A 17797-nucleotide genomic window follows, 5' to 3' on the forward strand; every position below is an offset into this window, starting at 1 on the left:
GATGCCCGTCGGTGGGTGCCCGCCGGTGGCAGCCCTCCGGTTGGGAGAAAAACCAAAAAAAAAAAGGGGTCGAGTGGGACCATCATCCTACTTGTCGAAGCACTAGCACAAGCACAATACTTTCGGGGTTAAGCTGTGGCTAGATGCAAGACATCATACACTACAATACCTCGTGTGTTGCCATATGATTATGTGCCTATGTAAATTCTAAGGTACTTAACCAATGTTTTGTGTATGGTATGTTCCAGGTGCAAGGACATAATGATACGTACTAGATCCGGTAGCAATGTATGAGGTACCTCACGTGGTCCTCATCCGATCGGTCGACCACCAAAATCCTAGAAGGTCTCGCTCTGTAGGGCAAACCCCACTCCCACAACCTCAAGAAACCTTTGATCAGGGTGTGGCACAAAGGGACCCACCTGTGACTACACTTCCGGATCCTCCACCGGTCATCACTCCGAGTGATGTTGCAACCATAGTCCAGCAGTCACAATAAGCCTTCCAACAACAAATGCTCCAGTAGCAACGGGCATTTATGGCTGCTATACAGCAACAGTTAGACCTTCCTCAACCCGGTCAACATCCCCGGATAATTACTCCACAAGACCCACCTGTAGGGTCTAGTATGGGACCACAAGCTGGAGGCACATCTCCAATTCAGCCACTCAACACTCCTCTGTATATGGTGCCACCTCCGTACCCTTACTATCTGGCATATGCACCTAATTACCCGTCGATGAATAATATGACAAGGGTAGTGGAATCTTTCAAGAGGAACTTGCCACCTGTATTCTCTAAGGTGGGGAGTGATCCTCTAGAGCTGGACCAGTGGATCCAAGAGTTGGAAAAGATATTTGAGGTAATCGAGTGCACTAAGGCACATAAGCTTATTTGTGCAAGGCTACAACTCAAGAATGAAGTCAACTCTTGGTGGCAAGCCTCTAAGCCTATATTGTTGGCCGCACATCCGAAACCCATATGGGAGTAGTTCAAGGAGTTGTTTTTGGCAAACCATTACCCTCGTAGCTTCAGAGACCGTAAAGAGATGGAATTCATGGCCTTGACTCAAGGGAATAAGATTATCCTCGAGTATCAGCAGCAATTTGAAAGCTTGTTCTATTTTTCCCCTAGGCATATGAGGTCAATGGAGGAGAAGGCTGCCAGGTTTCTGAAGGGATTAAAGGTGTCTATTGGGTCAGTGCTCGAGGTATTAGATTTGACAGATTATGGCCAGATTGTGCAAAAGGCTATAACCATGGAAGATAAGCAGAAGGGAGAACAGCCCCTCACCCCTGGATTGTGGAAGAGGACCAATCCATTTCTGGACATGGGCAACTCATCCAAGGTATACCGTGGGTCGTATAGTTTTGGGCCTATATATAGACAACCCTATAGGCCATCTGGCTACCTTCCTCGACCAGCTGGTGGTCCAGGCTCTACATCTTTTTGCCTAAACACTAGTACAGTGCCTACAGTCACAAGGCCACCCCGTCCCCTGTCTACATCAGGTTAGGTACAAAGAGGCCCTGCCACAGTTTTGGCATCACAGATCCGTTGCTTTAATTGCCACTGTTTTGGGCATTTTGCTAAAGACTGTCGAGTCAGACCAGCCTTACCCTCCAGTCAGCCCTCTACGTACAGACCGCCCTTAACTCGGGGGAATCAACCGCAAGGAAGAATGTATGCCTTATCAGCTGAGGAAGCTGAGGCCAGCACAGAAGTGGTAGCAGATGTTCTACCTATATCGGGTATACCAGCCTATGTCTTGTTTGATTCAGGAGCTACATACTCATTCATATCTAAGAGATTTGCTGAGAAACTTGGTATGTCACCCAGGACACTAGATCATGAGATGATTGTTAGTATGCCTACCGACAAAGTTACACAGTTGAAGGAGGTGTATGGGTCGTGCCCAGTGGAAATCAGTGGAAAGAAATTGGATGCACAACTCATTAAATTCAACATGCAGAATTTTGACGTTATACTGGGCATGGATTGGTTGTCGGCCCACCGAGCAAATGTGATGTGTGCCGAAAAATTAATTAGGGTGACAAATGAAGAAGGGAAGGAATTGGTATACCAAACAGATAAAATGAAACGGGCTAGAAAGGTCCTCCTCTCTGCTCTTCAAGCAGTAAAGTTGTTGGAAAGTGGATGCCAGGGTTACTTAGCATCGGTACTTGATGTTGATGCAAAGGTTACACCTTTAGAAGAGGTAGCGATGGTTAAAGAATTTCTCGACGTCTTTCCAGATGATCTAATGCATCTACCGCCTAATAGAGAGTTAGAATTTGCCATAAACTTGATTCCTGGAGCAGCTCCAGTGTCTAAAGCTCCATACAGGATGGCACCAGCCGAATTGAAGGAGTTACAGATGCAGTTGCAAGAATTATTAGAGAAGGGGTTTATTCACCCAAGTGTATCACCTTGGGGTGCCCCGGTATTGTTTGTCAAGAAGAAGGATGGCAGCTTGCGTATGTGCATCGACTACTGGGAACTGAATAAGCTAACCATTAAGAACCGGTATCCTTTGCCACACATTGATGATTTGTTTGACCAACTACAAGGTGCAAAGGTATTTTCAAAGATAGACCTTAGGTCAGGCTATTATCAGGTCAAGATAAAGAGCGGCGACATACCCAAGACAGCTTTCAGGACTCGGTATGGTCACTATGAGTTCCTAGTGTTGTCTTTTGGGTTAACCAATGCACCGGCAGCATTCATGGATTTAATGAATCGAGTATTTCACGATGTCCTTGATAAATGAATAATTATTTTTATTGATGACATATTGATCTACTCTAAGACAGAAGAGGAGCACACTCAACACTTGAGGATGGTATTACAGAGGCTGAGAGAACAATAATTGTTTGCCAAATACAGTAAATGTGAATTTTGGCTTGAGCAAGTTGGATTCCTGGGACACGTAGTGTCTAAGGCCGGAATCGAGGTGGATCCTGATAAGGTTAAAGCAATAGTAGAGTGGGAAAGCCCTAAGAATGTTACTGAAATTAGAAGTTTTTTGGGTTTGGTTGGATACTACCGGCGCTTCATTGAGAATTTTTCTCGAATCTCAGCACCAATGACTAAGTTAACCAAAAAGGGGGTAAAATTTGAATGGACAGAGGAATGTGAGAAGATTTTTCTGGAATTAAAGAAAAGGTTAGTGTCAGCGCCTGTGTTGACCATCCCTGAAGGCACAGGTGGAATGACAGTCTACACTGACGCTTCTAAGGTCGGGTTGGGTTGTGTTCTCATGCAACGCGGTAAGGTGATAGCGTATGAATCTCGACAACTAAAAGAATATGAGAAGAACTACCCCACTCATGACTTGGAACTAGCCACAGTCATTTTTGCCCTAAAGATTTGGTGACATTATTTGTGTGGGGAGAAGTGCGAGATATACAGTGATCACAAAAGCCTTAAATACTTTTTCACCCAAAGAGATTTGAACATGAGGCAGAGGAGATGGCTTGAGCTCATGAAGGATTATGACTAGGACATTCAGTATCATCCTGGCAAGGCTAATGTAGTGGCAGATGCATTGAGTCGAAAGGCATAGACTGTGTCACCCTCACACTTAGCAGTCAGCCCACCACTCGTACAAGAGGCGATGCTAATGGATGAAACCCTCTTATATGAAGGAGCAACCTTAAAGCTTGAACATCAACTAGAAAACCTTAAATGGTTGATTGTATCCCTAGTAGCTCTACAGGTGCATCCATCTATTAGGCAAGAGGTGATAATGAAACAACCTTTGGATCCTGAGTTGCAACGGATCAGAATTAAGATTCAAGATCAAACCATGAACGACCCTGATTTCGTTTTAGCCAGTGACGGGGCATTATTGTTTCAAGGTAGGTTGTGTGTGCCCAATGATTTGGAGATACAAGACAAGATAGTGCAGGAGGCACATAGCTCCGAGTACTCGCTCCACTCAAGAAGTACAAAGATGTATAAGGACCTTAAACAAAACTATTGGTGGCCAAGCATGAGAATCACAATAGCCCTATATGTGGCGACTTGTCTTACATGCCAAAAAGTAAAAGCTAAGAGGCATCGACCTTATGGTACTCTTCAGCCACTCCCAGTACCAGACTGGAAGTGGGATAGGATTACGATGGACTTTGTCACCGGACTACCATGCACACCTAAGGGGATGGATGCGATATGGGTGATAGTTGATCGGCTTACTAAGACTGCTCATTTCATTCCCATCAAGACCAAATTCTCTATGGCCAAGTTAGCATAACTTTATATAGATAACATAGTGCGCTTACATGGAGTGCCAGTGAGCATTGTGTCAGATAGGGACCCAAGGTTCACTTCCAGATTTTGAAAAAGTTTCTAGCATGTTTAGGATCACAATTGAACTTGAGTACTGCTTTCCACCCACAGACTGATGGTCAGTCAGAGCGAACCATACAGATATTAGAAGACATGCTCAGGGCATGTGCAATGAAAATGTGTGGTAGTTGGGAAGAATATATACCTCTTATGGAGTTTGCCTATAACAACAGTTATCAAGCTACAATTGGGATGGCTCCCTATGAGGAATTATATAGTAGGAAGTGTAGAACTCCTCTATATTGGAATGAGGTAGGCGAACGCCGAATGTTAGGACCCAAAATGATATAGATGACATATGACAAGGTCGATGTTATTCGAGAAAGGATTAAGGTAGCTCAGTCGCGTTAAAAGAGTTATGCAAACACCCGTAGGAAAAACATTGAGTTTCAAGCAGGAGAAAAGGTGTTTCTTAAGATTTCTCCTACAAAAGAGTTGCATAGGTTCCATAGAAAGGGTAATTTGAGCCCGAGATTCATTGGCCCGTTTGAGATTTTAACTCGGGTTGGCTCAGTAGCCTACACGCTTGCTCTTCCACCTTCGCTCGGAAATGTTCATAATGTATTCCATGTATCCATGCTGAAGCGATTCGTTCACAATCCATCGCATGTATTACCCATGGAACCATAATATCTAGAAGCTGATATGACCTATACAGAGCAGCCAGTTGAAATCTTGGATCGAAAAGTGAAAATCCTTCATAACCACTCCATTTCCTTCGTAAAGGTGCGATGGGCTAATCATTCACTTGAAGAAGCATCTTGGGGGAAAGAAGATGACATCCAGGCCAAGTACCCTCATCTTTTCGAAAAACCAGGTACGCCAATTTTGAGGATGAAATTTTCAAAAAGGGGGGTAAATGTGATACCCTAATTTTAAAACATGGTTTAATTGTATGGTTGACCCAGTTTAACCATGCAGGACCCAAAACAGAGAGGGTTAAGGCGGGTTCCTTATGGACCATGATGGCAAGGGTGACTTTGAACACAGGTTGGCCAGACAAGTCCGAGTCAGTGCCATAGGAGACGGGTGTACCCAAGCCATGCACATGCACGTATCATAAGGCCATGTACAGGTAATGCTGGTATGTAGCTGTATCCTAAAGTGTATACGTATAATATACCTTATACGAGAGTCGAATTCCATCAAAATCTCACTTGTTGGCTAAGTTTCGACCCTCAGGTAGGCAGTCACAGGCAGGCGCATTTGCCCACCTGAGTGACCCACCCATGTGGTTACTAGATATTTTAAAGTATAAATAGCATTTATTGTGTTTTTCCTTTTCTCATTTATTACATTAAAGTGTTGGTGAGAAGAGTAAAGAGGAGAGAGAAAAGAAGGGAAGAAAAGAGAACGAAAAAGAAGAAAGGGGAAGAAAGAGGAGGAAGGAATGACTTTGAGCGATGCCAAGGTTTGATCTTCTCATTCCGACATCGAAAGAGTAATCCCCAACACGAGATCTACGATTGGAGGTGAGCAAGGGCTATGCTTCTTAAACTTTCACCAAACCCAAGTGAAACCCTTGATTTGGGTAAAGTTCCTTGAGATCTTGTAAGTCCCACTTGAGATGATGAATCTAAGGTTTAATAGATGGTCTATGTGTTGATTTTAAAAGATTTGAAGAAGTTTTTACAAGATTTGAGAAGCATTAGTGATTTCTTGAGCTAAGAAGTGATTTTGGGGTTTTGAAAGAGTTCTTGAGCAAAGAAGGTAAGATGGCATTTCAATCCTTAAATCTAACTTAGATCTAGGTTAGAATTATCTTATAAGACCTTAGATATGTGGAAAATGGGATTGGAAAAGCCCCATTTGATTTTTCCAAGGTTGGGGAAAGTTTCAAGGAAGAAGGTAAATTTTTGCCCCCTCAGGTGGGTGAGGACCGGCAAGCAAGGAAGAAGCCACATTTTCAAGGAAGAAGCCACATTTTCGCACCCGCCTGAGAGGGCAGACCCTCGGTTCCCACTGGTGGGTGAGAACCGACGGGCCGACCAGCCCACCTGAGGGTACCTACCTGAGAGGGTAGGCCCCTCGGTTCCCACCAGCGGGCCAACCCGCCCGCCTGAGAAGACCGACAGGTCAGCCCGCCCACCTGAGAAGATAGGTGGGCGAAGACAGGTGGGCTGTCTGGCCCACCCGTGGGGCCCCCAACATGCTTTTTGTGTCCAAATGGACCCAAAATAGATGGGTAACCTTATTTTATGGTTTTAAACATGATTTAACCATCAAATCTTGATAATTTTGACCCCAAGGTGGTGAAATGCTAACCCCATTCACTTATGATAGGTTCACTAGAAACTTACGTTTCTCGTGTTGGATCTCACCCGTACTGAGTGTGAGTCTTTGTACACAACAGGTAAGTGGGGAGAGGACGTTTGTCTTTATTTTAGGGCTTGTTTTTCATCATTCAATTGTATCTAGACTAGCCATGTCATCATGCAAATTATGTGTAGATTAGTCATCCTCATATGATTATGTTATGGGTGTTGTGTTTTACATTCTCAATGCTAAATGATTGATGTGCTTATGTGATGAATGGTTGCATTACTATGCATGATGCATTATTAGACTAGATGCTGCAGTAGGCTTGGAAACAAGTGCATTGGTGATCCGTGGAATGGGATGCGGTGGCACTATACAATCATACTATGTCATATTGGAGCATGTGGTTTAGGATTATCATTTTTCCGTGCTATGACCCTTCCCAACAGGGGTTGAGGTATTGGGTTATCACTTGGGGGGAAGCAGTGGTCGAGATTGTTGGGTCACTGTGGTGGTTAGACATACGCCCGGCTGGTCATTAGGACAGTCGACAACCTCAGTGGTATATTCAAGAGGGCCAATCGTACTGCTTTTAAATTGCTGAAGTCAGCACCTTTACTTTTCTTTCATTTAATTTTATGTTGAGAGCCGATGGTCGGCATGCTTTACTTTTCTAAGTACTCACGGTGGGCCTTCTCCAACAACCCTATGGGCGTATCACGGGATGGAGTTCGTGGCTCGTACCCGAGGCATATGTGCACTGTGGTTGTAGTAGCACAAAACCAAAGACTTAGTAATGTTGTTTAGGGGGATAAGATTTACAATGAATTGCATAGCATATAGTGCATATGGATGTGATTGTTGTGAGGATTGTTGTGTGGTCCTTCTTTTCACTTACTGAGCTAATGAGCTCATCCCACGTGCGCACCTCTTTTAGATGATTTTACAGGTCACCTGCCTGAAGATCAGGGGTCGGGCCCCATAGTTGAGTTTCCCGATGAGGATTAGTGGGTCCCCGAGGAGTATGAGCACGGTATGGATTGTATGTGCGAGGGTTGTGCTGCGGGACCGCAGTAATGACGCCATACATGATTTTACTTTTTTATTCTTTTGATGATCTCCTTTTTGTGTACTTGATATGTAAATTGTTATTCTTTTGTGTAAATATCATGCCTGTGGTCCCACATGTACTTAGTTATGTTCTACAATTTGGGTATCAAGTATGTTGGGGATATTTACAGGTAAATTAAGTCTTCCATTGAACTTTTAAACGTTTATCTTAGATGTGGGTATGCTATGGTGGGTACTGTATCAGATGATCCTGGCAGGTTTGGGTTAACCAGAGTTAACTCGGTCACCGGTCCAGTTCTGTGTGAACGGGGTGTGACATTATTGATGAGATTCAAAGATAAGGCCACCAAGATGGCAGATAGGCCTTCAGAAGCAAAGTAGGTAGAGATGTTAATAGAGAACTTGTCAAAGCCCTATTATGATGTTCTTTACTATCAGCATTTGTAAACTTTTGATGCCTTGATAGCCACCGGCACATGGGTAGAGAATAGAATTCTGAGAGAGGCCTAGTATCAAGGATCCTCCCAAGATGCAAGCAAGAACACCCGAGTCGGACAGGGAAAGGGTCCGAAAACTAATATGGTAAGTGTAGCTCAGCAGTCAGTCTCACCAGCCATATCTTCATAGCCCTTTATAATACAAGCAGATGCACCCACCCAAAAGGCTCCTCACCTAAGAAGGCAGTTTTCTGATCTGGGAATGCCTGTAATGGTCGTATATGAGAAGTTAAAGAAGCAAGGATTGCTTGGGACAGTGGCTCCAAGAGTGATCAGCAACCCTCCTCCAGCTTGGTATAGGAATCATGAATATTGTGCCTACCACACTTAGAACAGGCACAATATTGAAAGATGTTTGGGTTTACAGCATGCAATTCAGGACTTAGTAGGCAATGGAACCATTGAGGTTAAGATCAGACAACCTCCCAATGTCAATACCAATCCACTCCCCAATCATGTGAACAACCTGGATGAAGAAGATATAGGGAGTGGCCTTACTCAACTCATTATACCTAGAGCTGGGAAGAATCATATGAATGCCCGCACTTATAGGAAAATCATGAGTCAAAGGGCTGGAGTCATAAGAACCCCCAGAAGAAGAGAATCATCAAAGGAAGAGTTAGAAGATTGGGTGCCCCCGTCCATTCCTCCTCATCAGAAGAATCCACTGTATCGTATTTCTAGCCTCCGCCACATTATCAGCCTTCGCCATATTTTCAGCCTCCGCCATATCATCAACCTTTCCCCCACTATCAAAGTGGAGGAACCTCTTCATCCTATCACCCCCAATCTTCATATCCTACCTCTCACATTACATCATCTTCATACCATCCCACTTCATATCCCTCATCACCCTCATACCAATCCCATTCTCAAGGTTCATTGCATAACCCAAAAGAAGGATGGACAAACGGGTATGATTGGAAGGATATGCTTGTACTACCAGATTCCCCAAAGATGACTTCATCAACAAGGTCAATAAATGCATTAGGGGAAGACCAGGAGAGTGATCTCACTTTTCTAATTCAGCTTGCTTTAACTTCAGAAGACAATCCAGAGGTAATTGAAGAGATTACAGCTGATCTTCTCAGAGCAGTAACCACATTGGCCATAAGGGAGCAGATCAAAGAATACACTTCCTTAATCCACATAGGAAGTGACACTAAGGATGATGAGTCAGGACTAGTCCAAATTTGAGCCAGTAATGATAGGACCAACCCTATGGAAATCTTTCGATTCGTATGCTCTGAATACTACGAACATTTGGATGCCAGAGAATTTAATGAACTGAGGAATCTGATAAAGAATCAAGTGAGAGTGAAATCAGCAAAGAAGAGGATGACGACGATGACGATGAAGACGAAAATGAAGATGAGAAGGATGGAGATGACTCTGATTCTCGAGAGGATGATGGGTATCTAGACTGGAATGACTACCAAGGGCCTTGGTACAATGATTATGATGATGAGTCAGAATATTACTCACCAAAACATCTAACATGTTTCTTAGTCTATGCCATTGGCAATGATGACCTAATATTTAATCCATCAAGTGGCATTTACCCTTCCCTATGCATGGAGGGAGATGATTCTACATCATATTCAGAGAATGAGGGGGAATCTGGAGAGTCGACGCAAGTTTATATGGATGAACAGTACTCCACATTTGAGTTGGAAGAAAAACTATGTGAAGTATATTCCAACTCATTGAGAATGTAAGAAAGGGTAGAAGAAATTGACAAAATGTTAGTGGAAGTAACCGTCAGTGATCTTTACCACTGGGAGCAATTGGATGATTTGGAGGAAATAAGACCAGATGACACAATCGCAGAGGTGGTAGATGCTGCATTCCAACAGCTTTTCAATGTAGCTAAGAGGCTACTAGCCAGGGCGGTGGATATTTGTGGAGGTCCTCGACTTCCCACCCCAAGCAGTGAAGGAGAATTAGAAGAAGATGATTCTATGGTGGGGATAATCACCCTAACCAACAGTGATGATGAAGATAGTTATTCCACCAAGATTATTGTGAAAAAACCAATCAACGTGATGGAAACTAGAAGTCGGAAAGACTACAAGGGCAAGGCTTTAGCAGTAGAGCAACCAAGGGCTAATGAGGCCAGAACTAGCAGTGTAAAGAAAGAGCCAAAGAACCCAGTCTTGGCTCAACTCAAGAAGTCCTAGGCAAACATCTCCATTTGGGGATTGTTGATGGCGTCCCCTTCGCATCGTGAAGTAGTCTTGAGGTCTCTTGCTAATGTGCAAGTGCTGATCGAGATAAATCCAATGCACCTTGCACTATAGTAGGAGCAACATATGCAGTGCAGTCCCTGATGTTCTTGGATTCTGAGCTTCCTAAGGAAACACAATACAATCGGGCTCTCCACATTACAGTTGAATGCCTTAATAAAGCAGTTCCCTAGGTTCTTGTTGACAACGGGTCCTCTTCGAATGTGCTACCATTGAGATCAACAAAGAGTATCGGCCACCCAAACCATAAGGGCATATGATAATACCAAGAGGAAGATCCTTGGCATCATTACCCTTGCTATAAGATTGGCCTGATGAAGTTTGATGTTGATTTCCAAGTCATTGATATACCGGCAGCTTTTAACCTGCTCTTGGGAAGGTCTTGGTTGCATCCTGCGAAGGTGGTGTCCTCTAGTCTCCATCAAAATGTAAAATTAATTCATGAGGGAAAGGTGGCCTTAGTGGTCGGAGATCCTGAAGTGGTTAACACTTTGGCCAACATTGAAAATGGGGAAGAACAAGACCAGGAGGTGCAACTGAGTGGTTTTGAAATAGACACCACTTGCGCAGCCATTGTCAAAGAAGGTCCAAAGGAGAAAATCCTGGCTGACTATGAAGCCATCTGGAATCCGTCAGTGAATTAGATGATGAAGAACATGTAGTATTTTCTTGGCATGGGACTAGGGAAATATCACCAAGGAGTTCCAAAGCAGTCTAGTTTGGTGGTGAACAAAGGAAAGAATGGTCTCGAGTACACTCCTCCAACTGTCAAAGGGCAAAAAGTGCTGAGGATGACTAGGAAGATCTCTGTCACTTACTACCCTACTCTCAATGGATACTTTGTGAAAGAAGGAGAGGATTTCCCCTTTTGTGGGAATGTAGAGCCGTGGTTTGATGAAACCACCACCAAGATGCAACCAGGACTTGAAATTTTCTTCCTAGATGAGTTCGATTGGGTGACTCATAAAGTGGAACAACAGAAAATGCTAGTCAAAGAAGGTGACCAAGACAGTTGCATCACTGGGATAGCAAAAAGTGCACTGATTAAGACTGGTTCTTCCTCTAATGATCGTACAACATTGATCCAATCAAAGGAGGCACCTAGCCTCGAGTTCTCATGAAGAGAGAATGGGAGAAGAAGATAAGGCTAACCTGAAGTCCACCACTTCCCATTGATTTGAAAGGTTTCATTTGCTTTCTCCTACAAGAGCCAAGAACCCAGGAGTTGCATGAGCTCAAGCCCCATCCTTTCAAAAGGAAGAAGTGAGTATGCAAAACATAGGAGAGCACAGAGGATGATGGTTTGTATGTACTATGCCCGAACCAATTGCAATGGGAAGGCTAGTGAAAGTGGTCAAAGATGTGACCGAGGCACCGGGATGGCATCCCTCAATACTCAAAAAGATAGACTTCATAGAAAAAGGATTGAGCAGTCTCCATCGATCTTCATCCCTCACAAAGTTTGGATTCCGATAGCACAAGATTGATCAGCTGGTATTCATGAAGAAGCGGGCACCTGTCTAGAGGAACCATGACACCACTAAAGAAATAGCAGCAACTTTCTCAGAAGGCGAAGAAGGCCCTTTGCCATACCTCCTCATCCATCAAGCCACTGAACCACTTCTGAACTGGAAAATCATTGGAGAAAACTTCAAGTTTGCTCACGCTATTAAGTCAACTAGTCTGATTACCCCTGGCGAAAGCATCAAGCCAGTTATCGAGTCTGTAGTTGAATCTGCTATTTGTGATTCTATGTCAATCTCCCATTTTGAGAAGAGTCCAGAGTCCTTATATGACGAGTCTGTTACTCCTTTTATGAATAAAATTTCTAATTCACAGAATGACTTGCCTCCTTTTTCCAACGATGATCTTAATAAATATCAAGAATTAATAAAGCAATGCAAACAAAAGAAATCCCAACCCATCTGTGAGGATACTCGGGTTATTAATCTAGAAACCGACCAATGCCTTCTAGAGGTAAAAATTGGCACTACCCTTGATGACGAAGAAGCAGAACGGATGAGTAATCTTCTGAAGGAATTCACCAAGGTCTTTTCTTGGTCTTACAAGGATATGCTTGGTATTGAACCGAACATTGTGCAGCATCAATTGAAAACTTACCCTGGGGCAAATACGGTAAAACAGAAGCTCCGAATAATGCGTCCAGAATGGAGTGAGAAGATCAGAGAAGAAGTTGTGAGGCAATGGAATGCGAATTTCTTACAAGTGGTGAAGTACCCCCATTGGTTGGCCAATATTGTACCAGTACCAAAGAAAGATGGAAAGGTACGAATATGCGTAGACTACCAAGATCTTAACAAAGTAAGCCCTAAAGATGACTTCCCATTACCTCAAATTGATGTATTGGTGGATAATACGCCAGGGCATGCTTTATTATCTTTCATGGATGGATTCTTGGGATACAACAAAATAAGCATGTACCGAGAGGATCATGAGAAAACAGCCTTCACCACTCCATGGGGAACCTATTATTACAAGGTGATGCCTTTTGGACTGAAGAACGCCGGGGCAACCTATCAAAGAGTAGCCATGGCCATATTGCATGACATGACGAACAAAGATTTGGAATTCTATGTGGACGACATGATAGTAAAGTCTAAAGATCGGTAGGGGCATATTCCCGCACTAAGGCGATTCTTTGAAAGAGTCAAGAAGTATGAGCTGATGTTGAAGCCTCAGAAGTGTGTATTCGGGGCAATGGAGGGAAATTTTTTAGGCTTCTTGGTGAGTGAAAGAAGCATTGAAGTCAACCCTATTAAGATCAAGGCAATTTAGGAAATGCCCACGCCTCAAAATGAGAAGCAAATACGAGGATTTCTGAGTCACATCCAATATATTAGCAGATTCATAGCTCAGTTGACTACAATTTGTGAACCAATTTTCAAGATAATGAAGAAGGATCAGCCCACGAAATGGAATGACCAATGCCAACAAGCCTTTGACAAGATCAAGGAGTACCTTATGAACCCACCAGTATTAACACCACCAGTGGAAGGAGAACCACTTCTGTTGTATCTGTCCGTAGGAGAGTATTCCATAGGCTCTTTGCTAGCACAGAAGGAAATGGAATATTACCTCAGCAAGAAGTTTTTGGAATATGAGACCTAGTACACATCTTTGGAAAGAACTTGTGCTGCATTGATTTGGGCAACTAAAAGGTTACAACACTACATGGTTTCCTATCCGATGCATTTGATCTCAAAGATGGATCCCATCAAATATCTCTTCGAGAAACCAGCCTTAATAGGAAGGATGGCCCATTCGTTACTTTTGCTATCAAAGTTTGACATCTAATACTTATAAATCTATCAAGAGGCAAGCCATAGCCGATCATTTGGCTACCCACCCCATGGAAGATGGAGGGTCCTTGGATGATGCCTTTCCCAATGAAGGAATCACAGCGGTAGAGGAAGAAGATATAGTTAATGAATGGCAGTTATTCTTTGATGGAGTAGCCAATCAGAAGGGATGTGGTGCGGGAGTATTGCTTGTCACTCCTGACGGTCTTTATTTACCTTCGTTATTCCTCCTCGACTACCCATGTACCAACAACATTGCTGAGTATGAAGCTTGTGCTTTGGGGCTCGAAACTGCTTTACCCATTAGGGTGAAAAGGATCAAGATTTACGGTGATTCATTCATTGTCATTTGTCAGACACAAGGAAAGTGGAAAAATAGAGATGAGAAGATGAAGCCATATCAAGAGCATCTGGAAGAGGTAATTAAACACTTTAAGAAGATTTCATTCGAATACTTCCAAAGGGATAACAGCAGGTTTGCTGATGCCCTTGCAACCTTGTCTTCTATGGTAGAGTGCAACCCTATGGCTAAAGTCCGACCATTCTTGGTAGACCAAAGAAGCAGGCCCATTTATCATGATTCAGTGAACTCTCTCATTGTGGATGGTCAGTCTTGGTTCGTTCACACAGTGGATTTCATCAGGGAAAGGAAGTATCTAGTTGAAGCAACTGACACAGAGAAGAAGTTTCTGAGAAGATATGCCACCCAGTTTATTCTTCAAGATGATCTGTTATACAAATGGTCCTATGACGGAATACAGTTGTTGTGTTTAGATGAGGAACAAGCTACAACTATCATGGAAGAAATTTATCAAGGTCTTTGTGGACCCCACATGAATGCCAAGATGTTATCTAAGAAGATCCTCAAGCTAGGATATTACTGGAACGCAATGGAAGCAAATTGCGTGGACTTCGTCAAGAAATACCACAAGTGTCAAATATTTTCTAACATCATACATATCCCGCCAACAGAGTCGCATTCGCTCAGTTCACCTTGGCCATACTCCACTTGGGGCATTGATATCATTAGAAAGGTCAACCCTAAACCATCCAATGGCCATGAGTTCATCTTAGGAGCCATTGATTATTTCACCAAGTGGATAGAAGCTTAGTCCTATGTAGTCCTCACATCTGCTAAGGTGGCCAAGTTTATCCAGGAAAACATCATTTCCCGATATGGAGTACCTCAAGAATTGATATCAGATCAGGGATCCCATTTCTAGGGCAAGACCGACAAAATCTGTATAAAACTTTGCATCAGAAGGCATCACCCTACCACTTACTGGCCGTAGACCAATGGGGTAGTAGAAGCAGCCAACAAGAACATCAAAGTCATCCTACAGAAAATGGCAAAAACACACAAAGATTGGACTGATAAGTTACCCCTTGCCTTATGGGCATATCGGACTTATGTACGATCCTCGAAAGGGGCAACCCCTTTCTCTTTGGTATATGGGGTTGAGGTGGTTCTACCCATAAAAATCCTGGTACCATCCCTGAGGGTGCTACTTGATAGTCAGCTACCTGAAGGAGAGTGGGTGAAGGCCACACATGACGAGCTCAACTTTCTTGATGAAAGGCGCATGAAAGCCATGGATAATCTGAAGAAATATCAATTGAGAATGGCTAGGACCTTTAACAAGAATGTAAAGCCCCATAACATAGAGGAAGGCGAACTTGTTCTTTGAGAACAAAAAGCCCCAATTCTTAACCCAAGAGGAAAATTCAGGCCCAACTGGAGCTGCCCATTCACTGTCAAAGAAATTCTACTAGGCAAAGCTGTGAAACTCGTAGACCACAACGGCAAAGAAATACCCGGACTGGTTAACATGGATCCACTCTAGAAATATTATATCTGAAAGGGTGAATGGCCTAAACTATGTTAGACCTGATTCTTTGTGAGGGATACGTAGGCAACTTGACATGTGCAAGTGTGGTCTCAACCATCTAAAGGCAATAAATCGGTTCCTTGATTAATAATCAAAGTACCTTAAAAGATCATCATAGTTTGTGTCCCCCCAAGAATCGCCATTTGGCATGAAAGGCCATTAGGTATCTGTTATCCACCCATTGGTCTGTCATTTCTTACCCAGGATTCTATCCCCCAAGAATTGCCATATGGCATAAAAGGCCATTAGGTATCTATCATTCACCTATGGTCTGTCCATTCTTATCTAGGATTCTATTTCTTAAAAGAAAATAGCCACCCAGCACCAGTTTATCAAGGCCAATTTATTCTCCACCCTTGATCAGTCAAAGTCAAAAGAAAAAAGAAAGAGCTTGATGCAACAGTGGTAAAGGCTTGTTTGAATCATTAGCCAATGGGTAATGCTTTGATAAATCATCATATCTCGTTGTCTATATTGGTTTCAGGAAAATTCATGGGCTCGTTGGATAAGACGTTGAGGAAATTGACCTTGGACATAAATATGAGGGCACTAGGATTGCTGGAATCTACGAATGTGTCATTTCTTGGTCAAGTTGGATCTGTGAAGCTACATCACCAATTACTTCGACAAGTGCCTCAACACCGGGATGCCGACCTGCATGTATTTCGGTTTGGATTAGCACGGTTTGGATTAGCAGAAATTTGCCCAACTCTTGAAGAATTTTGGGTTTGTATGCTATCTCCACCCAAAGGTAGTTTTTTCCAACCCTCTTTGAAGAAAGATTGCTTAGAGGAAATTTAGGATTTCTTCGGATGGAAAGAAGAAGAAGTAAAGCAATTAGTCAGATATAGGAAGATCGACATTCTGAAGGTGACTCAGATCTTCATCCAATATCTACCAATGGGAGGAATCCAGTAGCAGTGATCCCTGGATGCTTATTTACTTTGCATGATGGCTCGTTATGTTCTCCACATTCCCAGGCATGGTGCACCATCTGTTCTGATTAAGGTAGTAAAATAGTTGAGGAAAGGAGGTGACATCGTCCCTACGGTTCTGGCAGAAACATTCAAGGGGTTTGATGACATAAGCTATGGCCATAGATTCGGACTAGACCATTATCAAGGGAGTCCTACTATTTTTCAGATTTGGCTCCTTGAGAAACTGAAGCTCACCATAAAATTAAGGGGAAGCCCACTCGGCGTTTTTTACCGGGATAAGAGAGAAGTTCCGGAATTCGACCATATCACCGAATGGAAGAAGTACTACAGGAAAGGACTGTGCAGGATATCGCATGGAGGTGCCTAGGGAAGCCACAAGAAGATTTTTTGATGAATACCCCTGGCCACAACTATGTCAGACTAATGGGATTTACACACACATCCTTTTATTTACCCATGTACATCAACTGACAATACGGGCTCGAGGAGACGGACCCAGAAGAGTTAGTGAACTTTCACCCACCTCAAGAATTGTCTCCCCACCTTGTTATTCACCTATCCCATCTGTGGTAGGAAAGTGGTCCCCCTTTTCATGTAATTCACTTGGTAATAGAATGAGGAAGTATTTGGATTTTCGTGTTATCCCGATTATTCTAATTAGGACTTGAGTTATGGAATTGATTGTGCCTAAGCATTACAAATAAACAAAAATAAATAAATAAATAAATAAAGATTTTCTTTATACCAAAGGTAAGTTTTCATAAGATGCTGAAATAAAATAATGAACAAACAAGGGGAGGGAAAAAGAAAAAAGAAATAAAATATCCATGTGTTTGTGTTTGCAGGAAATACAAGAATAAATACCTATGGGTCAGAAGCTATCATCTGAACTGTACTCTGAACCATCCTCATGAAGTACCGGGGAGTCCACAGGTGCTACTCCAACCTGCTCCAGCCTCTGGGTCAAGTCCTATATCAGTGCACCCTTCCGGGAAATCTCCCGATCCTTGGTAACTATCACCTCGCATAAGCCATAGTGCATCCTCCTAATCTTAGCATAGACCTTTGGGGACACCTAAGAAAGAGCATATCAGCCAAAGGAAGTCAAGATTTAATTGGAAAATGATCAAATACTCACATAATCATAAGGAATAGGCAACCCAAGGGAAGCATCTACATCTGTGTTCGGCTCTAGAAGATAACGAAGACTGGGGTTGGCCGTGTTAG

The sequence above is a fragment of the Macadamia integrifolia genome, chromosome 3, assembly GCF_013358625.1.
Source record: "Macadamia integrifolia cultivar HAES 741 chromosome 3, SCU_Mint_v3, whole genome shotgun sequence".
In the NCBI taxonomy this organism is placed as follows: domain Eukaryota; kingdom Viridiplantae; phylum Streptophyta; class Magnoliopsida; order Proteales; family Proteaceae; genus Macadamia; species Macadamia integrifolia.